The 25,667-nt window shown below is 39.8% G+C and overlaps 1 protein-coding gene across 4 annotated transcripts in view; it reads left to right on the top strand.

The window, feature by feature from the left end:
• Positions 1–25,667, top strand: part of ptprfa (protein tyrosine phosphatase receptor type Fa) — a 334,388-nt gene that overhangs the window by 24,673 nt on the left and 284,048 nt on the right. For all 4 annotated transcript variants that reach the window (XM_063496570.1, XM_063496569.1, XM_063496568.1 and 1 more), the window contains exon 2: positions 20,795–20,881. The gene's annotated coding sequence lies outside the window, so the exon portion shown is untranslated. The remainder of the gene's footprint in view (positions 1–20,794; positions 20,882–25,667) is intronic.

Here is a 25,667-nt window from a genome sequence, read left to right as displayed (position 1 = left end):
GGTTTGAGACCATAAACTCATCATTAAAGTGTTTACTGAGGCCATAAATCAAGAGGGCTGAAAGGAATATTTTACATGGACTTTTTTGAAATATTCTCACTACATTTTTGAAAGTATGCAAGTTTAAAGCACTTCTGCATCAGCTTCTCTTTTCATACCCAGAAGCATTTTTAAAATCCTCTAGGATTAGGGATAAAATAATGTAACTCAATATGTTTTCTCTTTCAAAAATTCTCTAGCTTTAGGATGATCTTGGGCTTATTTCATGAAATCTGTCATTCATGGTTCTCAGCTGGAAAAAGGTGAAATGCCCACTTTAGGAATGGGAACAGTTTACTGCCCCAAGTGGAGGAGCTTAAGTTTCTCAACAACTGGTTGAAGAGTGAGGGGGGGAGTGGCAGTTGGCAGATGGTTTAAGGTCACACCTGCAGTGATGCAGTCATTATACTGTTCTGATGCTCTGTTGCTGTGAAGGGAGAGTTGGGCGTGAAAGCTGGAAATGTACTGGTCAGTCCATATTCCTCACCTATTGTCATTGGCTCTGGGTAGTGACCGAAAAAATAAAAGTGTGGATACAAGCAGCAGAAAAGAACTTCCTCTAAAGTGTGTCTGGACTCTTCCTTGGTAATAGCGGGAGGATTTCAGTTATTTGGGACAGACTGAGAGTAGAGCGCCTGTTCCCGGACAGTGAAAAGGAGACAGTTAAGTGGTTCAGGTATTTCACTTGGATGCCTCCTCGATGTTTCTTAGGTGGGGTTTTCTGGACATGTCCGACCAGGAGGAGGCCCCGGGCCAGAACCAGGGCATGCTGGAGAGATTAACTCTCTCATCCAGCTTGGAAATACCCCAATGTCAAGGAAAGGGAGGTCTTACACTTCTGCCCCTGCAGGCTGGCCCCTTATAAAGGACAGAGGGATGGCATTTACATTTTACTTTATTTACATGGAAATTGTACAATAAGTGAAACATGACTTGAGCATGTTCCACTTGCTCAAACTATTGCTTTTTGGTCATTTTGAAAAAATTAGGCCCCAAACCAATCTCTAAATATAATGAATTATATTTTATTATAAGTAGACTTTAACCAATATTTGTTTAGAAAAGTGACGAACCTAAATGCTGTCCCTCGTCTTATGTGGTGGTTTCTGTTTAAATGCATTATGTGATAGTGCCATTTCAGCCTTCTGTATATTTCCAGTGTACTTATTGTATTCATAATGACCATCAGGATCCCTCTGTGCTCTTGCATTGCCTGAGAAGTCTTTAAAACATGACTACATGTGGAGTGCTACAGTCAGGCTTTCAGTGACACCTCAGGTGGGCTGGTAGTTGATGCATAACAAACGCTGCCTGAGGACATAAAGAGTACCACCTATGAAGAGAAAAGTTTTCTGCTGTTTGTCTCAGCTAAGAGCACAAACTGCAAGACAAACAGAAACATCATGCAAATGGAGTGTGCTGTTAGTTACTAATGTCACATCTAATGCAACAAACAAACTCAGGAGAACTGGCTTACAACCAGTAGCTGCTTAACATCCCAAAAGTTAAGGTCAAATGCAACAACTTCTTCTTTCCATGAATCCTCTTCCTCCTTTCCTCTTGTCTGGCACCTCCATATTCAACATCCTTTGTCCAGTATATCCACTATCCCTCCTCTGCACATGTCTAAACCATATCAGTCTCTAACGTTGTGTCCAACTTGCTCAGCCTGAGCTGTCCCTCTGATACTTACTTATTTCTAGTCTTTCCCATGCTGGTCACTCCCAGTGAAAATCTCACCATCTTCAACTCTGCAGCCAGTCTTTTTGCTAGTGCCACCGTCTCGACAGCACACATCACTATCATCGTGTAAACCTTCTTTTTCACTCGTGCTGCTCCCTCACCACTGAGACTGATTTCCACCCTGCCTGCACTGTCTTCTTCACCTGTTTGACCCCAGGTATACAATCTCATCTACACTTGCAGCTTCAGTGTTACACGTGTCTTCCTCATTCACACATCTATTACGGCCTACTTCTACTGACTGTTATTCCTCTTCTCTCTGGTGCATACTTCCACCTCTCCATGCTCTGTTCCACCTTGTTCCTGCTCTCACTACAGATCCTAACGTTGTCTGCAAACATCATAATCCTTTGCGGATCCATCTGTTTATCACCACTGCAGACAAGCAGGGGCTCGCACCTGATACCTATGTAATCCCACCCCAACCTTGAATCCATCTTGCTCCTCCTCAGCACCACTGTCTTGCTGTCCTCATGTCCTGGACCCCCCTCACGTACTCCTGACTTCTTCATAGGCTACCACAGTTTCTCTCCTGGCACCCTATCATATGCCTTCTGTACATCCACAAAGACACAGCGCAACTCCATCTGATCTTCTCTAGACTTCACCATCAACAAAGATTAAATCTGTGGCGCTCTTTACTGCTGTCACTGATTGTCACCTCTATGTTAACCTACCTTGAGCAGATCTTTCCCATAGCTTCATGGTATGACTCATCAACTTTAGTCTGCACCTGCTGACAATACCTGTTAGGAAACCAAAACTGGACTGAGACGCTCTAGACTGAGTCATCTGAAGTATTTTTCTAGCTAACTTGTACTGACTAACAAGGAAATGTCAGAGGAGTTTACAGATGAGAGGAACTTATCTTTTAATGTATGTTTAATGACATGAAAGAGTGCATTTTGGTAAAAGGACTGGTTCTTGTGTTGCTCTTTTCTGCTCTACCTGAGCACTCAAAACGCTTTATTCAACACGTCTAATTCACCCATTCACACCCACTGCAGAGCACAAGCACTTTTTCTATGCTTAAGTGCTTTCTAACAGTCAGACACGTTCACACTCACGCTCCGATGGATGCATCGGAGAGTAACTTCGGGTTAGTGTCTTGCCCAAAGATATTTGGCATGCGGACTGGAACAGCCACGGATCAAAACCTCCAACCTTCCATTCGTAGGTGACCTGATGTAGCTCCTGAGCTACAGCCACCCCAAGCATAGTCAAATCTGTTAGCGTTCACGTGATTGTGTTAACGATTTTCCTCTAGTCTTTTTGTTGTTCATCATGTTTGAAATTGATGCTAAAGGTGTTATGTTGCAAAAAAATACATAAAATGGGTTGCCGTGGTGTTAAAATATGACAAAAAGGTCACACAGTGACACTTGGGTAATGAATAAGAATGTACTGTTCTCATTAAGCTATGGATATGGACAGATTTCCATGTAATACAATTAATATATTGAATACCTAGTGTACCTGGTGTCTGCTGTTAAGCGTTAGTCTGCAGTGGAGTTTTTTTGTTCTTGCTCAAAACAGCTGCCTGCTGGAAATTAGGTTGAGAAACTGAAGGCCATAAACACAGTGAAGACATGAAAGATGCTGAACTGAGGGAAGAATATCAGATAATTCTCTGCTGGGATGTCACGGCGAGCAACACCTTTAATGCCAGACTCCTTAATCTATTGTTAATGGGAAAAATATTTAAAAATGCATCTTTAAAAAGGAGACAAGAGGACATAAAGAAAGACTGTATATTTCCTTATTTATTTGTGTTTGTAGTAGCCCTGTCAGACAACACATGAAAGGAATATCAGAGAGATAATGAAGGATGGGAAACAAAGACAGGAGAGACGACGTCGCTGTCATAAGACATATTCATAGTGATGACATTTCTGGTGCACACAGCACCTCAGTTCCCCTTAACCATCAGCACCAAACAAAGATCTTTGATACAATTAATTGTATTTCCACATTTATCACAACCTGCAGCTTTTCATATGCTGATGGTTTCAGAGCTTTTTCCAGCAGCAGGCGGCTGTGAAAAGCTGCCTGCTCGGTGGATCTATCTTTAAGCACTGCAGCACATGGAAGTGTGAGCGGCTGCGTCGTTGAATACTGATGATTCTCTGTTGCTTTCCGTCCAGATTTGTTAATTAATGTTTAACTCAGCTGCCATGAATAAGAGGCTCACTAATAACTCTCTGTAGATTATTTTCTCTCTGCTGGAATATTTCAAAGTTCACACAGTACCGTGTGTGTTTTCCTTTAAACTGTGTGCTAACACATTTCATCAGCATTCAAATGAAGGAGACGAGCAGGCACTTTGCTGTGGATTTGAGCCTGACTAATAGGTCATTTTAGATTCTAAAGAGCATTTATTTCTGCCTTGTCTCTACAGCCACTGTACCATTGTTGTGTTTACGGAACGATCTCCTGTAAGTGATGTAAGGAAGCTTGGTTAATAGCACTGATCGTCGACCACCTCAAATTAAATGTTGCGTTTGACATGACAGTCAGGCTCTGACATTCCTCTGCATATTCAAGGCTCCCTGAGGGGACACTGATGCTGATTTGTCTCCAAGTCCAATTAAACTGCAACGCTGTGCCTGCGGCCTCTCTGCCACATGTCAAGGGTTTAGGATGAGCCAAGGCCTGTTTGTCACTGCTTCCTCTTGTACATCACAGCATCACAATTTTCTGAAGGGTTTTGTGAGGGTGTGGCTTGACACACTGATGGACTAAGCTAAAGCAGCCATTATTGGCCTGCCAATGCCAGGCTAAATTTTAAGCTATGGATATGGTCAGATTTCCATATTACAAATGGATATGATATAGTCACATGCTGTCTTCCTCACAGTTACTTTTCTGACTTATGTGGAAGAAGAAAAAGTGGGAAAATATTTTTAATTATTCTCCAAAAATATAGGTGTCAGATAGTTAGAAATTATCCTTTCTAACAGAGTCCGAGTGGGCAGTAGTAGACATTAGTTGACTGTCCACTGAGTTCCAGTACAATATCTACTAAGGGCGGTCCTGTAGTATTACTTAGCTCTGGTAATGTATCATGTATCTTGGAGTCGGGTGTAACGCTGTCCCCTTTGACTGATCATTTATTTCGAGCGTATGTGTACTTATATACAAAATAGAGCATATATAAAGGAAGGAAATTACTGTCTTCTAATACAACAGTAACACTTCTCCCACCCACATCACATATTTATAGCTCAGTCATGTAGTTGTGCACTTTGACAGTACTTCTGATTTGAATCGGTTGATATTTTGATCACTTGGATAAATTTCTCGGTTAGATACAACTATTGTAAACTGAGCAAGATTACTTTGGGGCAGTGTTGGAGTTCTGGTCTGGTTTCTGGGTCTGTGTGCATCCTCGATGGGAACTCTGAAGTAGCACACATAGATCAAAGGCTGCCTCACAGGCCTAAACAATGCTCTCGACAGGTTTCATGTTTCTCCCCAGATGTGCCCACGCACAGCATATTAGTATCTACCTTGAGTATATGTGAAGAATAAGAATAAGACACACCTTATTGACCATGGATTTTGCATATTTCAGCTATCCAGATCACATGTGGAACCAGGTGGAATCTGGAACCAGGGCCTACATCTAATATTGAAGCAGATCAATGAATAAATACCAATAATAAAAATCAGACAAAACACAAGGCTTCATGAAATGATCCTTAGAAACTAGACGAAAATGGTGGAGTTGAAGTGCATCTGAATGCAGGATGACAACCCCTCTGGAAAAGCAAATATTTTCAGATATTAAGGATGGCCTCCATAGCAACGGGCCAGCGAGCCAGCAGGTAGCAGTGACTGAACTTTAGAGTGAGAAAAATAAGAAAAGGTCATCAAAAGATTTCAAAAATGGAAAATCATTTGCTTTTCAAAAGATGCACAGCTGCAACATTACCCTATGCAGAGACATTGAATGAGATCATTAAGTATGTATGTATATAAGATTTAGGAAAAGAGTGTCAGCATGGAAGGACCATAGTATCAAGCTCCTTCCTCCACATGCAGTTGTTAAAAAATGAAGTCTTCTATCGGCATATACATAACTCCCGTCTATCTGTGGTAACCTTTCAAAACCACTGGACAAGCTGTATTTAAATTTTGGTCACATAAACTTGATCTGCTAGAGATTTGTATTGGGTCGAGCTTCTTTGTGCAATATCAATCTTTTAGTTTTTCTAGGCTCAAAAAGCTCTGGCTTCATCTCGTCTATTTTCAAAGTGTTACTCTTCTTTCACATTTTTTCATGTTGGGTCAAGTTGGGCTGGTTAGAGTTAGATTTGAGATGTTGCCAAGCCAGCCAAGATATTCTCCAGGATGTCCTCTAAGTGGCTCTTTTCTGTGTGGAGGTGTAGTTGTAATCTCTTCCAATCTCCTGCTTTTTTCATCTTTCGAGTTTTTCTTTTGCTTCGTCGTCACGGTGAACGACCACTGTCACTTCCTTTTCTGTTCAGGTTTTCAACTGGTGAGCATTCTGGCATCATCAACATAAGACAGTGCAAGAGCATCTGCTTAGGTATAGTTGCTATTTCAGTTGTACCATGTACAACCATGCCACAGATGCAGCTGTGCCATCCCAAGGCTGCAGTCATAACCAAAGCCACAATTTGTCTTATGAGGGGAGAACAGGAGAACCGACTTCTCTAGCTTTCTTTAGAAAATTCAGTGGTACATACATCTGCCTGACAGCCACAGTTTTGGGTGCACTGCCGCTGTGTCATAATACAGCTCAGTGCCTCTGTGTGGGTTGCAGGAAATGAAAAAAGTTGTTGGGGGGCTGGGTATTGTTTTGTTTGCTGGAAAACTCGTTGACAATCAATACAAATAAAATTAGGAAAATTGATTTTGTAATAATGCAACTGAGTTTAACTTGCTGATTTCAATTGGAACTGGAGTCATTTAGCTAAACCTTTATTGTATATGATATCAATAATTAGTCATTTTACAGTAGTTATAGTTAGCCTCAGTCATAAGAGTTTGGAAATCTGCACTTCCAGTATTTGTAGAAGCTTGCAGACAAAACAGCTGGTCCACTGAGGCAGAGCATAAACTCTGGTGGGGAGTGAGTGGGCCTATTTACACGCCACTGCACTGATAGTGAATTGAAAATGTGGTTTCAGGTGATGAGGAACTGTGGGAACACAGGTGGCATTGCCAGTCAGGAACTGAAATTACAGGAGAGTTAATACAAGAAGACAAAGTGACTGTGACGAATGTAATAATAATTATAATCCTAAGAATGTCTTTACTGGCAAGTATAGGTGTCACGGACAAAGGTAGGGTAAAACTCTCTCATGACCTTACTAACTAATAACATCAACTTTTCTAACTTGCTTTCTTTTTATCTTTTTCCTTTATCATCTGTTGGCTGCCCCAAACAAAAGACCACATTCAGTAAATCCCTTCAAGTCCACTCTCAATTCTCTTTTCCTTCAATTAGTGACATGTCAGTTTGGATGCTCCTTTCTTGGCTCACAGTTTTAACCTTCTTTGACCCTTTTGTTCCAAACTGGGTTTACTGTTGACTTCACAACCCTGGATTTTGCCCTGTACCTCACATCTGTGTCTGACCATGAAAGTGAGTCACCGGAGATCAGCTGTGATTACTGTCAGCAACCCATCCAGTTTAATTAATCCATCACAGCCAGGTTTAGACATACTGCACCCAAGCTATTGGTATACATTTGATTTCAATGTGAGTCTGACAGCAGGCCTTAAAGGCATATTCTTACTGAAATTGCATGAATGAGTGAGGGTTTCTCAGCAACATTAGCTCTTAGAATCCCAAATAGCTCAGAGACTCATTCATACGTCCACAGCAATAACAGAAGATGGTGAGGTTCTATCTGTTGACATCTATTTGAAATTCTGGTTATTTCTACCTCACTGGCAGCAAATCTGCAGCCAGTCTGTGTCTGTTGGTCTCATATCTACACTATCTCACCACTGTTCTTCAGGTGTGGTTAATTTGAAGCGTTTTAATGGATGTAATCGATGATATGTCTCGATGTGTGATCAAGACAGCCAAAGACGTTTCTGCTTCAGTTTCACCGAGTGAAAGTTTAGTATTTCAGTAGTTTGTTACTTAGCACTAATTAGCAAATATACAACATGTATGTGTTTGTGTGTCGCACCTGCACAGTTCATGTAAATAATAACTTACAGTCAGAGTCCTGGGATCTGCTGTTGTGTTGATGTTGGGATTCTTGTGTAATATTATTGTCTGGAGCACATGCAGCATCTAACCAATCACAACCATGTATAAGTGGACAGGAGGAAAAGCACTGCTCAGTAGTTTAGCATTATAAGCAATGTGTGAAAAGGATTTAAGCACTTTGCTCAATGAGACTGGATAAGATCTGCTGTATTAATAAAATATAGAATATATATATAAACTCTGTCAGTAGCGCAAAAGTGAATGTAATGAATTATAATCAAGCATTTCAATAAAGTAAAAGATGTTTTTTAGTTGCTAGTGGGGTTTAAAGATCTGAGAGCATGTGAAGATCAAATACAAAAGCAGAACATTCAAATGTAAGCTTAGTCTCTGTGCTAATTTCATATATGGTCATCAAGTACAATTATGCACTGTGTTTCAGGATCACTGTGTTTTAGGATTAATATTTATATTAGGCTAGTGTTTCCTCTTAATTCCTCAACTTTTTATGATCCTTGTTATGATGTGGACTCCTGTTTGCTCCTGTTAGACTCATCTGGACTCTTTCTACCAACCGAATGAAACGTTTGCTTTTTCTAATTTAGACTTTTTGCATTTGGTTCTTTCATTCTTCAGTCTGAAGTAGATAGCAGCCTTACTTTACTCTTGCTTTCTTCACATTATTATTGGTTTATTTCTCAGCAGTAGCTTAAATAGTTCTTCCTTTCCACATCATTGTTGTTGATGCCGGTGGGTTAGTCTGCTGGGAATTTTGTCTTTTACAGCTGCAGGATATAAGTCTCTGTCTTTGAGATATATGGAAGTGTCTTAAATCAAAACAACAAAAACATATAACAACAAATAAATAGCTTTTTGTGCATAACCATGATTATATATTCATGCCTTCGACTGCAGCTGCTGTCCTGCTGTGACCTCCCACATTGTAACTAATGGCTTCCCCCACGTTTTACTTTGCAGAGCTCCTTCTTATCGGCCACCATTCTCTTTCCCCTCCCTGGTTTATATTGAGTTTTTACTGCTTATATTATCACAAGAGCAATTCCTCTGGCGGATATGAATCATGACCATATGTCCAGTACATGATGTGCTTGTATAGTCAGCTGTGAGCTGAATAAGGGGAGGCCTAGCAGGGTGCTGGCGCTGTTTTTCTGGGAGCGTGACGTCCCCGATGGCAGGAGGTTTGGCTTCTGGCTTGACGGCAGCCTGGCCCAGGCTCTGAGGGGATGTGACCCACAGAGCCTGGCAGAGTCCACGGCCCCAACAATCTGCTGCTTCCCTGGACACTGGTGGGCAGGGTTGGGGTGGGTGGAGCAACACCCTGCATGTTGTAACAGCATCAGGGAAATAATGATGCCAAAAAAACCAAAAAACAAAGAAGTTCATTAATGTCAAAGTGACTCTAAGTGGGTAAAAAGGCATTTTTTTTCTCCATGCCACGCCCTCTGTTAATTTAACATAAAAAAAGCATCCCAACCAATAAACGAGCTAAAAGAGGCCAAAAGGCTCGATAGTCTTGAACTGTTGTGTTTATCTGTCAGTAAAAGAGCCACTTTCTATTGTGAAAATGGATTACACTATAAGTCATATTTGAACTGGGATCAAGCCAGAGTAGCTAAAATAAACCTGTTTAATAGTCACATAAGAAATTCAGTCCCGTACTTTCTTACTGTAATATTACCATTTAAGTTAATATCACTCCCAGTGCAGCGTCCAGAAGGTAACAAGTATCTCCAAATAACAAAAACACAGCGGCGCTAATGTATTATAACCCTAAACAAGTGGAAACAAACAAATCCAGCCATATTTATAATTACTTAGAATATAATTTTGGATAAAATAACACAAGTTAGCATTCATTTGAAACAACAGTGGCAATTAATGTCACCGGTCCAAATGGCAAGGGGTGAAGTGCAGGTACAGGGCCGGGCGAGAGCCTGCAAACACAAATTAAGTCAAATATGGAGGAAGGAGTGCTGAAACCTGCAGCTATAACACAGATATTTGATATATTATTAACAGAAACATTCCAAGTTTGATCACCGGTATCCACTTCTGGTTCTGTTAGACCCAGTTAGACACGTTTCTCTGACTTCAACTGATTAATTATCTCATTCTATAGCGCAGAATATCTCAAAGAACGGATCAAACACAACAAATCAAACTGTTTGATGTGCTTTCACTCAGGCCTTTTACATAGTGTCATTTTTTTCAGGGTTCTTAAAGTTCCTTAAAGCCCCAAAACCCTTTTAATTCATTTATCTAAAAAAATAAAATAAAAATGCTTTTTTTTGCATTTGTGATGTGAAATCTGAGAGTATGGGGGCTTAAATTGCTCAGAGTAGATACACTATGCTGTCTGGCAATTAGCAATGAAATACAAACGTCCAAGCTCCAGAAATATTGGTTATTTAACCAGTTACTACATTCTTTATTTAAGCCACAATATGTTTTGTGCACGTTGGTATGACGGGAGTCAAGGCAGCTGAATCACATGCAAGTTGCAGGTCAAAGATCACACACAAACAAAAACATGATCTTGCAGGAACAAAAAATAATCTTGATTACGTTACCATAAAATCATTTGTGTTCCTCACACCTTCAGATGAGCGTAGCCAGCATATCCTCCTGAGACTTGGCCCATTCGTGTCCTACAGTGGACATTTTATTCAGCTGTGTTTTGCTGTTTTGAGTCACCCGATCAAGTCCTACAGTCCTCTTTAGAAAACATTCAGGGCTTTGCAGTGATGTGCATCTTTTCAGTTTGGCCAGCATACAAACAGCCACATTTTATGCAAAGGGGAGAGGTAAGCGAAATATTATTTCTCTATTGCCATTTTTACCATGATAATTATATGTAGCGTTGTTTATTAACATGTCAATAAAACTATTTTACATCTGAAAACAATTAAATTATTTCTATTTTGAAGCACTCCTTTTATGAACGTCACCTCAGTGGACAATTTTTATAGCTTTAACGACTCAACATTGGTGGAGAAAAAAGTGAAGCAAAGAGGAATTTATTCTGAGTAGTAGAGGGAGAATCTGATCTGGAGCTGTTAGATGAGGAAAAGGATGGGAATGAGTATTAGCCTGGGATTGGAGGAGATGGTGAAGAAGAAGTAATTGAAGGAGGGGAAGAGGATGCGGGAGTATCTGATGGGGAGACAGGCTCAGAGCCAGAAAGGTAACAGGAACATCGTCCTGCTCTGTGGGCCGGGACTAGCATGTATGTTTTATTTAGTTCCAGGATAATGTATCCAGTTTGATTATCATGTTAGATTATCGCTGTAGAAATATTTAGTATTTTAGTATTTATTTGTTTTTTCTTTTCCATTCGTCTTAATAGATTGACACTTTGTTTCACGTCAGTGTCGTGAGATTCAGTCTCTTACACTTTGCTTCAGCCTAAAGGACTGTATGGAGGACTGGAGTGGAAAGTAAACTACAGCTCAGATTCTCTCCAAAACGTTTTGGCTGTGTGCTTCTCAAGTTCTACCAATTGTGTTGTGGCATAATGAAACATCATTGGGTGAGGACTAGTTTAAAGGGGATCTCTGCATCTTAACATTATTAGAGAAGCATGCGAATTTCCATGTGCACAAGATAATTAACTGTTCCTACAATTTAATTATCTTGTATGCACAAGATAAATAAATTGTTCTCAGAAGTAACATAGTGTGTAGAAGATGAGAAAAATAATCTTATGGTACTACAGGGACTTTGTATGAGGTGAACCTGAGCTGAGCTGAGATTAAATATGTGGTGAAACACCTTATTGTCCTGCTCCACCTCACATGGTTACAGTGCATGAACCAGTACGGACTCTCAGGTCCTCCATCATGAGCTTTCTCATTTCAAAACGAAGGACTTTAACCTTCAGGGAGACTTTTATGCCCTCAGGTGCTGGAACAGTCTAAGCTGGAGGACACGAGAGCAGCTGGAAATGTTTAAAAAGAGTTAAAAGAGGGCTAGAGACTAGTTGGCAACACCTCTCTGGTAGGGCTGCTAGCAGATTGCTGCAGTTGTCTGTGTTTTGCATGAAAGACTCCAACTTCTCTGCAAGCACTTACTAACTAGTTGCTGAGCAAGAGTGAAATGTCCTTGTAGAAAGACTGGACCCCACACACAGTGTTCACAGAATGTCTCTTTATTTCTGGTTACTTTATTACTGGACGTGGTCACACACGCTGCTCTTCCCCGACGTTATGCACACATTCCCGCTCTGGCTCTCCTTCCTCTTCACTCCAGCGTCTAAAACAGTAGAGAGCTCATCAGTGCCATCACCATCACCTGTCCACTCACCTGCCTGGCACCGCCTTCAGCTCACTGCACCACCCTCCCCTACAGCTGAGTCAGGGACCACACCTCTCCCACAGTTCTCCTTCAAAAACAAAGTTGCACGTTTTACTTCCACATATGGTTTGTGTCCCACGTTTCCCAGTTTCACTACTGCTCCACAAGTAGTTGGGGAATGTTTGCATCTGCCATGCAAACTGTGGACAACTGTTGCAACTTACTTGCAACCAAAGCAATTGAAAGGAGTTTTTTAGTGTAGCATTATACATCTCTTTGGGACCAATTTTATGTAAGACTGTTAGCAACCTCCAACAACCACTCGCCAACCAGTAAGGGAATATACATTTTCCATAAGGACCTGTGGTTGTCAGGGGACCGCAAACTGGTATCTGTATCTGCATGACTGGGAGTTTAGTAGCTGATTCCACAATGAGTTCTAGCAACCTCCAGCAGCCGCCTGCCACCTGGATGGGGACTAAACCTTTTCCTAAGTGACCGGTGGCTGCGAGCAGTCTTATCTCTAGGACTGTGTGACTGGGGCCTTGCTAAAGGACCAAAGCTAATGTCCTGTTTTAAAGAAAGCGATCTAGAGCCACACCAAAGATTAATGGTTTCTTCTACTGTGCGGCGCCTCCCTCTCACTGAATTACATGAAACCCAACTCAGTTGGTTTTGCATAACCTTGCTGACAGTGAAATAGCACTACAAACCGTAGGAGGGCGGTTGAAGAACACATCCTCCACTGAGGTTAATGGCCTTACTTTATATTTTAGGTAAAGTGATTTGGATCTAAATTTGATGAGTTCCTCTTCTGTTCGTGCATCACCTCTCCACCAAGACTCATGAAATCCAGCTTTGAAGCACTGTAAACATGTCTTTGTGCTGGCAGCAGAACAAAGAGAAATTCTAGTGTGAAATTTTAGCTGCAAGTTTTAGAACGGCTTCAGCTATTTCTTAAATTTAGTGCCTTGAACAGTAATGCAATATTTAAAGATACAGTAAAAATACACCCACACTCAGAAGACAAATTTAGATACTGTATGCACTGGTACAGCCTCCAGTAAACTTACGGTACACTGTCTTTTTCTCATTTTCTCATATATACACACAAACACACACACGCATTTCCAGTGTGTATTAGCTGAGGCTGGGTTGCAGCAGTGATGACTGCAGCGACCAGCCTTTGACTGGAAGGTTGCTCGATGACTCTCCAGCTCGGGTGTTTTCAGCTGCCCGTCTCTTCTCAAGTTTCAGTCAACAAAATCAGCCGTTTGAACTTTATCCCCCTCAAAACATCGAACAATCGCAGCGAAGAAAACTTGATCTAATTTGGTAGGTTGCTCATTCCACAACATGAAAAGCACATGATGTTAAACTGACTCTGACCTCAGTGAGATAATTTTTCAAGGGCAGCCTGATCCTCATTTGTGTGGGAACAAATTATTATTAAGTTCAGCCAGGCTTGGCTGCACATCAAAGGCTGCATTTACAGTGCGAGTCATTATGATCTATCTAAAAATTGCTGCTTGTATCAAATGTTTTGGACGGGTGTTAATATACAGATGTGAATCTGAGTGTTTGGTTCATGAACCCTGCAAAACTAATGAATCTGTGAGAGGTTTGCCTTGAAAATCATCATTTTCTTTAGAAAATTCTGCTTTAAGAAAGCAGAATAAATACTGTTGATACATATTTTAAAGAGAAATATTTAGCAGAGAATTACGACGTGTGTGTCCAGGTGACTACACTATTTCATTTTAAACAGTCACCTCTCAGTCTCCTACTGGATGAAATGGTTTTCACCAACTAAAACTTACAGTTCACAGATTCAGCAAATTCAGCTCAGCTCCACATTTAGAGAAACAGGTGGTGAACCTGTAAAATTAATGATTGGTCCTAGAATATATTTCATTATGGAAGAAGTATTCAGGACAACGGTTTGCTAATCCTCTGTTCCTTAATGCAAAACTATCATTACCTGTGTGCTCATCATAGAAAAAACACCCATTCTCTGTGGAAATTACTGTATTTCTTTTGACGTTATTAACTTATTGATAAGGAGGCATAAATTCATAAAGAGTGGTTTACTGTAGTAGCTGCCCAATCTGAGAATCAGGTGCCTTAATAGATTTACTGTGGTAATCTAAGAGGCTGTTAGAAAATTAATGGAAGTAAAAATGAAAAAAGAATAAGTTGATAATTCGTTTTTATGAAAGTCTTATGTTCATTTTATGTTATGGGGGGAGGGAGGGGGCTTAACCTAATATTCTGAGAAAAAAATGAGTTCATTATGAACAAGATCATTTTGAATATTCTTTTGGATTAAAACGGTAAATTCATGAGAAATGAACTTCAATGAAACTGTTTTGTTGTCAAAGAATTCCATTTCTTCATTGTAGTAAGCTGAAGAGACACATGGCACATTTAAAGTTTAGACTGAGCTAAAAATGTGGCCAAGAGTTTATCCGACCTCCAGGCTCGGCTCTCGGGGGACTTAAAAATGTTGTTTGCCACCTTGTTTCCTTTTTGTCTAATGAAATAAAATGTTGTGTCATCAGACACGGGTAAATGGTGTCTGGTATTATTTTTAAAGTAAAGTAAAGTAAATTCTGAGGAAGAAGAGAAAAATGAGCGAGTGGCGGTTTGCTGTTTGTTTTCTCGTTTGTCCAGCCCAAGTGCTCAGTGCTTTAAAGAGCTGTGGTTGAAGTGCAACAACATGATGGAAGATATCCTTACATCATTTTTATTCTCCCAAACAGATCGATTCAGCAGCAGCGTCTCTTCTGGATGCTTCCATTGATGATTCAGGGCTATAATCTTCCCCCCGTCCCCCATCCCCCCAGATATATTCAGTAGCAAGGGGCTCTAATCTGACTCGGTCTATGTGGGGTGAGAAGGTTTTCTCTCCAGCTTTGACTTAAATCTCTGAAAATTTATGTTTTTAAATTTGTGAGTACTATTAACAGAGTTTTTTTTTTACTCTCTGAATTCAATCTAAGTTTAATTCTGAGTTTATTCTCAGTTTTTGTAACAAATAGTTCATAATAGCTGTTTTAATTGTTTTTATTTTTAGAAATTTGGCAAAATATTTAATTACTTATCTACCACAGGAATCTGACCAGTATGCAAAAAATAAATAAATAAATAAATAAAGCTACTACTTTAACTTCTACTTTATCATTGGTGATGGCCTTTTCCCTAACCCTGTGTATATCTAATTTTTCATTTCCTAAGTCTTGACAATCAGTGGAAAAATCAGAAAAAACTGTGGATATTTTTTTTCCAGAAAAGTAATTTAAGACGCCGTGTTGGAGACCTTGGTTCAAAGTGTCTTTATTCAAATAATTTTACTGAAGAAAACTGCAAGTATATTGATAAAGTGAGAAACATTATGGACTCAGTTACCTTCCATCAATTATGTTCCATACTTGTGCATCTTTATAAAAATGTAAGTCCAGCGTAACTAGGTTTGTGGCCGAGATCTAATGAGACCTGCAGTTTATAAAACGTAGCAACACAGACAAGGTCAGACCTGCTAATGATTTAATGTTCCTGTGAACCTCTGGCAAGACTAATTTGTTGCAATTTGGATCTGGTTTTCCCATTAAAAAGCAGATAAAGGCTTGTAAATAATGAGCCAGTCATTGTCCTCTTTGTGCCCTTTAGTCCTGTTGCACCATTAATTAGCTGTTTGATACTCTGAGTCTTACCTTTAGTCCCCGTGTGCCTTTTTCGCTGTGGCTCGCTGTCCTGCTAGTTTGATGTAGGTTTTAATGAGACTCCAATGAGACTCTCAGCCTGCTTTCACAGCTGCGTCCACCAGCGGCACATGTGATGGAGCTGTTAGCTGAAATCTAATGGAGAATTTTAATCATCATTAATTATTATTTTTTTGTATTTATGTTTGCTGTGCAAAATGTCTGCACACCTGAATGTGTGGCAGGAAAACAAACAAACAACTAACCAAAAAAAACCTATATCTGACCCTCTCATGTTAAATGAGTAACATCTAAACTTCTCATACTTGCATTTATGTAAGAACATTAACAGCAACATTTACTCAAAGGTTGAAGGAGATTCCCAAAGCTGTGAGCTCATATTGGCCCCTGTCAAAGTAATCCTAGATGCACTCGGGTATAAGATCAAGGATGCAGGTAGAGGAAGCCCTCCGTGGAGAATAAGGCTGGAAGCCAAAATCCAGGAAGCCTGGAAGGGTGTTAGTTGGTTAACTGAGGTGCACAAGGTCGTAATGAGAGACAGGCCCTGGGTGATAAACAGATGTCCATAACTGAGACTGAGACAAACAAAGCTCTGGCCACGAGGCTGAAGAGATATACCAGAGAAGCAGAGGGCAATACACTAAATGGCCTGTTCTCTGAAGATCCATCCAGGGTGTACTCTCATCTACAGGGAATAACAGCACGAGGGCAGAGCCACTCAGAGCTGAAACTGAACAACACTGGAAAAACATCTGGGAGAAAAAAGGTGTCACATAACACCAATGTCAAGTGGCTGGTGGACCTAAAAGCAGACTACAGCAACCAGAGCCAGGGGTACCAGGCGCTGAAGGAACAGCTGGAGCAAATGTGGAAGGTAAAATTCAAAGTGGTCCTAATGGTAATAGGAGCATTAGACACTGTAACCCCCAAACTGGAAGAGTTTCTCCAGCAGATTCCAGGCCCGACATCAGAGCAGATCCTGGACAGAACCCTCAGACCCCCCCAGACCTTTAATAGAGGACCTGAGGGACACACACATTTTATATATTTACAGGGAGGATAGGGATTACCCAGACGCTGCCCATTATGAAACCTCTACTCTGATGAAACTGTGTAGTATTTAACAAGTTTTGAAGCTATCCTTACTTACCTAAGGGTGGAAGCTAAGATAAATAAAGGCTTTCTAGATATTAGAGATATTGTCACTCGAGCAATAAATAACTTTTACTTAATTTAATATTTTAGCTTATTTTAAAAGTGTAGACTTGAACAGTATAACGCAAAGTCAGTTAACTTTCAGGGATTTTAATCTGCATATAAATGTGACAGCAGGTGCTCTGCAGACGCAGCAACATTTTGTACTGTAGACAGTTACGGTTTTGACTTTAAACTTCTAGACTTGTGTTTTGGATTTGAATCTATTGCCATGTTCAGATATTGATGATCTTGCTCATACTGTTGTTTGACTACAGACAAACATATGTGCAAGGATTTCATTGGTCCAACTAAACTCTTCTGAAACTTGGGATTGCTGAGGCGGTTCCTATGCATTTATAAATATGAAAATGCGTAGCTGCTGCTCATAAATCTGATGAATATCACACAGACCAAAACATTACAACTTAATGATGTTAATAAATGTTCCAGTAGTGAGCGAGCCAGTGTGTGAGCGCTCCTTTTAATTGCTTTTCCACTGTTTCCATGTTTAAAGTGTTCTATTCTCTCTTGTCAGTTATATTATGTTTGTCTCATTAGTCTCAAATTGTTTAAATTGTGTGAATTGAAACTGTCATATTTTTGTCATTCTTCTGTAAAGCAATTTAAAGTGGACTAACCTGTATGAATAGAAGGGAATTTGGAGTGATAAATGTACAAACAGACACACATGCTGCTGCCTTCTGATTGGCTCTGAGAAGATTTAATCAGCTGAATGTGAAGCAGTCTGAATGAGATGGGGAAGGAGATTTTGAGGCAGCTTTTAAAATGCAATATTAGAGCAGTGAGACACATGCTTGCTTTGTTTGTGTGCAGGTGTGGGGGAGGCACTTTCAATCCTTGCAGGATTTGTGGTTTCTTCTCTAAATGTATTCAGCAGGGGGAGAATTGGTCTCTGGATTTGAAGGTCTTAAGCTAGAAAGTCTTTCCTGCGGGGATGTTGCCACTGAAACACCTGTGCTTTTTTCTGTTTTTTGTTTTTTTCTTTGTGCTGAGATATACCAGCACTGTGCTCAAATCTCAAAATGTAAATTGTACAGGTAGAACTGCAGCGTATAATCCCTCTATGGATGCGTTAATGTCCAAGTAAAATATTAGAAAGCAGTAATATTGCGTTTGCTATGAAGTTCCTGCGTGTGATAAAGGATTAGCCAACAGCTGTCACAGCGCTGAAATGTTGATTCTCAATACTTTATGCAGTGATGCCTTTCAAACAGTGGGACCAATATTAAGTCCACACCTTCACGTGGTCAGGAGTTAATAATATTTCTCAGCAAAAATTTCTGGCACAACTTTACCTACTTCCAAGGTGCATGGAGAGGATGAGACACTAACAAGATGTGATTGGTTAATTTGAATTTTTTTCTGTTTCTTGTCCTTTATTTAAGCACAGTTGTGTTATGTATTACTATGACCCTGATGAAGGCCACAATCCGTTAGTCAGTTAATAAAATTGTTCCTCTTTACTTTTAAGTGTTGCTGGAGTTCCTGCATTGTTAGTTTAAGATATTTCTGCCATGATCTGAATCTGGTAAAAAGCTGGTTTGTAAGGTTGAAAGTCTGCTCTTGAACATGTGAAATTTCACCGTTTGTAATTTTTGCAAAAGTTGTAATTAAGCTTTGACGGTTTGCATCATTTTTGACAGGCTGAAAACATTCAGAGATCTGCAAACATTTAATCTACATTTTCACCCTTTGTTCACTGTCCTTTGTTTAAAATAATTTTGTTACTCTTGGACTCTATAGTCAGACTCAACATTAGCTTTTCATGATTCATAATACGTTCACCACAAGCCATTTTAACTTCTGTCTCTATAGACTGAAAAGCCAGCTTCCTTCTCATTGGATAATTTTGAGCTGAGAACATATACTTGCTGCCTTATTTAATGACATCATACAGACACCAGTGTAAAAAAACCTCTCTGAAACAGAGCAGTATGAATCCAGAGCTTCACTGAATTCATTGTTGGAACCTTTGCCCTTCCCTAATATGAGTATTTATCAAAGAAATACACCTGCTCAGCTCCTCAGATTAACTCTCTTACTTTAGAGGATATGGCAGGTCATGTCTTTTGTCAGGCATTAAAACTTGTTAAACTGGCAATGATTCAGACCTCTGGCTGAGATAAAATTAATAGTCTGGAAAAACTCTTTCATGACTTAAACACTTGCAACAAAAGTCCAAAAATAAAGCTTTTCAGAGTTTGCAAAGCCATCCATGGACTGGATTGGACCCTTGGGTCATTCTGGCTCATGGGCCATATGTTTGACAATTTTGTCAAAAGACTCTATTGTGGCTTTTGAAAAAAATATTATTGGTTTTGCATCAAGCTATGAAGTGCATCCCTAGTGTTTTCAGCAGGACTTTGAAGTAATCACTTCAAAGAAACATCACTTCATACATAAAGGAGATGCTGAGATTAGACGTGTCACTTCCTGCATGGAGTATACCACATCTGCATCTGCTATCAAGATGTTATCATATCAGGATTTATTAATGCCTTCTGATTATTATATTCATTTACACCTGATGAGCGCTGTCATTGTTTGGATTCTATCAGCAGTCAAATCTCCAAATACAAATCAGACATGCAGAACTGGTGTGGCCTTATTGTGCCATTCAAATGTCAAAGTCATAACATTACTGCTATATATGGAATCATCAGGTCAACAGTAATTTTAGACTACGCAAACGTCAAATAGCTAATTATCACACAATTTACTGCATTTATTGAATATCACACCTAAGCTTTCCTTACAGCCTTTCCCAGGATGTGAAGTGTGTGGTGTGTTAGTGCAATTATGTAACAGTATCGCTCAATAATTAGAAGCCAGCTACCCACCACCCATCCACATTTTACATGTTTAAATAATTTAGGCACGTCTACTCCTGCACTTTATGTCAGTGTCCAAAAGAGGGTGCTTGGTGAAGAGGAAAAAGAAGGGGAGGGGCAACCTAGCCTGGATTTAGGAGAGTTAATAAAGCTGTTTCCTGTTAAAATTAAATCCAGGCAACATTAATATGTTACTGGATGTAACATATTAATGTTGCCTAGAAGGAACAGAAGGATAAAAGAAAGCCTGGCGTTTTTGCTCAAACCTGCTCGTCTTAACTTAAACAAACAAATGTGTTGACTTTGTAAATGAACAGCGGTGGACTTTGTGTGACATCGTGTCAGCTTTCCTGGTGAATTTAAGGCAAAAAAAAAAAGCTGGTTAGGCGCAATTCTGTAAATATCTTCACAGACCTGTAAGAGAAGACAGTACACAATCATATCGAGCTGCATTACACAGTGCACACTGATAAAGCTGAGTTTAGCATAAACAGTGGCAGAGAAAGACAGAACCAGTTCTTTTTTTACTGGTTTACTACATCCATATGTCTCTCAGCTCTAGAGTTGTGGCATCTCGCTGGCCTGCAGGCATACACTGGATACTAACACTGTAATAACACTGTAATAACTTTAGTCACATTCACCCCACAGCATGCTGACGTTAAAGACTGTCCTGTTCCTGTGGGTGTTTTGGTAAAATAAAAGTAATCGACTTGATGTTCTGTTCCTTCCAGGAGGGCACGAAGACTCTTGTGACAAAGAACTAAAGCTGTCAAAGGCGTCTCAGTATCAGCTGTATCAGTGATGTCAGGCAAACAAACGTAAGTAATAAACAGTCGTCCACGAACAGGAGTGAGTCTTGTATGTTGCAGCCAAGATGTTATTGATGGAGAGAAAATAACTTTAGTGAAAATCTTGAATTATGAAAACAACAGCTCTTAGTCTGTAACACAAAGACTGATTGTGCATGCTCAAACAGAAAGCCTTCCAGTGCTGAATATTGATCAGATGGAGTCAGCAATTTGAAGGATTTGCTTCGGGCTTTGTTGCATATGATGGGTCCCCTTACTGCCAGCATCTGACTGATTGAAGAATGAATCAATCAGTCAAACAAAATAATCGATATGTTCAGTTTGTCCTTTATATTCATTAATACAGATTAGTTTCATTAGACTTTTCTTTTTTTTCCAACTGCACGCACTTTTGTTTTGCTATTAAAACATAATCATATGGAAATTATCTGCTGTGCTTGTTAATATCATGGGCATAAGATTTATTTTATCTGCTGTGTCCTTATTTCTTTTTGTTCCCCCTGTGATAATTGTCAAAGTAGTGTTTCAGTTGTAGTCTGATGTCCAAGACCGATGACAGCACAGCAGAGTTTACCTCCAGCCAGCCTGCAGGTAAATCACTGCTCAATCTGTTAAATAATTTAAAACTCAACAGTTGTAAATGAGTTTTGTCTTTTGGGAACCACAACAAAAAAGAGCTGGGCATAGCCATTGTGAAGTCGACCACTACATTTGGACTTCTGAACCCATCACGACAGTGTTTTAGCAGTCGCTATTTGGTTCTGTTTGAGTCCGACGTGATCAGCTAACGCTATCATTAATAAACTGTACAGATGCAAAGCAAAGACACATGCTATATAAATGTGCTTCAACACACAGCAAGATGTAGTGTTTGGCATATCCAAAAGACACCATTAGCAAAAATACAGTTGAGAGGACCAGTTCACTGACTTTAATTAACAGAGCCAAGGCCTAGCACACAGCATTTAGCTAAAGCTCCCAGTGCACCCCTGTTAATCAAAGCAGCAGTGCCCTTAACTCTCAGCCTTACTACTCTCCAAATGCAAATTACCTGCCGCTGTTATGAAGGTGTACATTATTCAGAGACCAAAACAGCTTTTAAATGTAATCAGTTGGTCATTTTAAAATGGGAGTTTGTGAGATTTCATCACTTTAGAGACCCCCCCCCCCCCCCCCCCCCCCCGACCCCCGAGACTTTGGGTTTGCTGCTGAACCTACCTGAGAACCTCACTACATCCCTACAGCACACAAATCACTTATTGGTGTTCTTCTGGTTGTTTTAAGTAAGCAAAGTACAGCCCATTAATTTCTTCCATATTTGTGAAAACGTTTGACCATGAGTTACAACAGAACTGCCTCCTGATGATTAGAAGTATTTGTACAATGTTGGCACAGTGTTCCAGTTGTATTGACTGAATTAATGACACACTTTAATAAAGCATTTTTTTTTAAAACCTTGGCTCTTTTTTCCATCTTTTGGGGTCTAACTAATTTATATTGACTAAAATGGCTGTGATTGGTCCAGTACTGAGTAAGAATGTAACCAGCAAACTGCAAAATGGCTTTAAAATAATCCCACAGGGCAAATTCACATGTCAAAGTAAGCATGCTTGTTTTTGGGTCTGACAGGCTGAGGTTGTTATTCTTGGGCAGACAACAAGATGGAAAGGATCTCTGCAGAGACAGACAAGTGTGTGACATGCTAGAGAAGTGTCGCTCTGAGATGTGGTGTTGTAGGAATACAGTCGTGTCAAGACGAATATGAGACACAGTCCTCCAAGGAAAAGTGGAAGAACATTAAATAGTTAAATATAGAATAATTCTAAACAAACAAAGAGAGATAAGACTGTCTTTTGGTGGTCGGGGAGTTGCGTTCTCACTCAGTGCTGGATCAGTAGTTCACATTTTTGTACCTATTTTTATTTTGAAGATTGGAAAATCAGACTCACGTTTAAAAAAGCGTTATTGCCCTTTAGCAATGGACGGTTGTTTTGATGTAAATGAATCAACCACTAGGATGGAAAAATGAAGTGCCAACAACTGTGCAGTTCCTCAAATGGCCACTGAGTCAATTCCAATAGAGTCCCGAGTTGAAATGTACAGTACGACTTTAAAGCATAAAAACATGTTTACAGGCGGGTACAAAGGTTGAGTCCTTACAGGTTCCCTGTTCATACTGGGGTGGAGGAGTTTCTGTAAAAGTCATCCATCTGGATACTAAACTTACAGGAACGCCACTTTGACTGACAGGCGTCCCAGTCAAGGGGCTGCTCTGCTGTGTTTGTGTTGTTTTGACCAGTTGGACCAGTTTAATGGGATTATCTGAAAAATAATAAAAACCCTGTCGTGTGTTACAGCTCAGCCAAGAAATTTGTTCTGTAGTTTTGGTGAGTAAAATTTGCAACACATATTCAGATAATGCTTCTGTCATTGCATTTCATCCGTACAATTTATGGGTGCATCTCTCTTACTAAGCCTGTTAGCCTTAGCTAATGACTTAATAATAACATAATAGTTATGTATTAGTACTTCAACTAAATCTGGTGAAAAGAATCTGATGTTAGGCTTCAAAATGAGTCCTAAACCAGTGCGTGATGTCATAGTAGCTACCTCAGTTTTCTTTTTTTGTACACAAATACAGAGTATCGATGTACTTTTTTTGTATTAAACGCGAACACCAACTAGCTAAAGATTATAGATTTAACCACTACATCTTTGATGATAATATTATCAGTAAATGGGTTATTGTGCAAGAACATCAGAACATTTACTGGAAAACAAATCTCTCTGCATTTGCAACATGCTAAACAAATAAATTCATTTTCTTTTCTTTTTTTTGCTGTTGCAAGCTTGTTACATACAAACCATTTCTATGAGACCTGCTTGAGAAAAGTATAAAGATGTAGATGTATGTCTGAACGGTCACCATACCTGTTTTTTTCTCTCCTAGCATGGTGAGGTTAAAATAGACACAATTTTCGTTGCTCTGGAATTGAGAGCAGCTCTTGACAGACACTATTGCTGGTTGAAGTGTGCTGGTTAATGGCATGTGGGCAAACAAGCATTGCATTGGCAGGTTCAGAGAGACTCTACTGGTCTGGTGTAGGAGCTGTGCATCACACAAGGAGTGCCTTCTCTGCCGTGCACCCCGAGGACCTCTGTATCAGCAAAGCTGCATTCATGAATATAAATGTGTTCGCACTATTATTACACTTAAACACCTGAAGTCACGCGCAGAAGCATTCGCTAAGCGCTCGCTATTAGTGAGCTGCTCAGCAGATGACACTAAGGAAATATAGATATTGAAAGATGTTGACACTGAAATAAGTTGTGTTCCCTATAACTTTTCTAATATGTAACAAGTGTAAGTGACAATCTACGTAAAGGGACATTAAAGGGACAGCTTGTCAAAGTCAGTAACAATGAGTCTTTACATCTTGTTTACCTTTGCTTTGTGTGAGTTTTTAGTAAAAGTAAATGGCATGCTGCAGCTTTTGTTTTTCTTTCATATCAAAATCTTAATTTTCTGCAGTTGAGGTTTGTAGCTACCATTTTTCATTTTATGTAGGGATGTACTATAGAGGAGGATATTATTAAAGCCAGTAGGTTATTTATTTCAGAGCACCAGCATGTCCTTATATTTCCTGTGATCTCAAGTTCAGCTCAGAGCATTGCTATTTAATAATGCCAAATAATATCATCCTCATCTTAGGCCAGATCATATAGTAAGGTCAAGCCTTTGTATATATATGTATATATTTATAATCCCAACAATCCCCCACTGAGCTGCACTTGGTGACAGTAGGGAAGAAAACCCCCCCAAAGATAAAGAATCTGACTCAGGTAGGGTGGACATCTGCCTTCATTATTTAGAGAGGACAGGGAAAATGTGAGCTTTGAGAGACTTCTAACTGTAATTCCAGATCAGAAATATGCAGAGCACCTGCAGAAGGATAATGCAATTTTATATAAATTCACTGTGAGTGAAAGACAGGAAGGGTGCTTATGGGACCCGTATCCACATGTAACTAAGGAGTATTTCAGGGTTGTCTAACTATAAGCTTTATTAAAAAGAAAGGTTGAAAGTTTGAAAAAGGAAAAGTTTGAAGCCTAAATTTAAAAGTATAGTGGGTGTCTGTCTCCCAAACGCTGCTTCTCTTCTACTTTTGGAAACTCTAGGAAAGCAAAAGTAGGCCCGCTGTCTGAGAGCAAAGTGCTCCACTGGGATAATATGGTCTGATCATTCAAGACTTTTTATCTGAGGAGAAGGATTTTAAATTTCACAGAATTTAACAGGGAGACAATGAGAGAAGTGGGCAAATGTGTCTTTCTAGTTCCTGTTTGTACTCTTGCTGCAGCATTGCAGCTGAGGTGTTTTAGGACAGCCCGATAATTGCATGCATGATCTATAGGTGCTATCCTAACTATTCCTGTTTCTGACAATATGCAAGTCCAGGAAGGCAGTCCTAGATATTTGTCAAAAGTATGAGTTAGTGACTCCGGAGTGCCTCACAGTACTACTGGAGGTGAAGGTGAAACCCTCGTGCCAAAGTATATTGTTATACCAGTCTGAAGTGCTGGTGAACTAAATACTTTAACTTTAGTTTTGTGTATGATAAGAAGTAGAAATGCATGGAGACGTGTTAAGAAACAGCCCAGGTTGGGCTAACTCCTCCTATCAAAGAATAAAAAAACAATATTTAATTCAATTTGACAAGCTTAGTCTAAGAAGACTAAACTTCCACTGAACTGACGCATGCCAACATGACTCAGGGTTCAGACTTGTAGAAGCTCA

Source organism: Pelmatolapia mariae, linkage group LG15 (assembly GCF_036321145.2).
Source record: "Pelmatolapia mariae isolate MD_Pm_ZW linkage group LG15, Pm_UMD_F_2, whole genome shotgun sequence".
NCBI lineage: Eukaryota > Metazoa > Chordata > Actinopteri > Cichliformes > Cichlidae > Pelmatolapia > Pelmatolapia mariae.
This window is presented reverse-complemented; position numbering and strand designations above follow the sequence as displayed.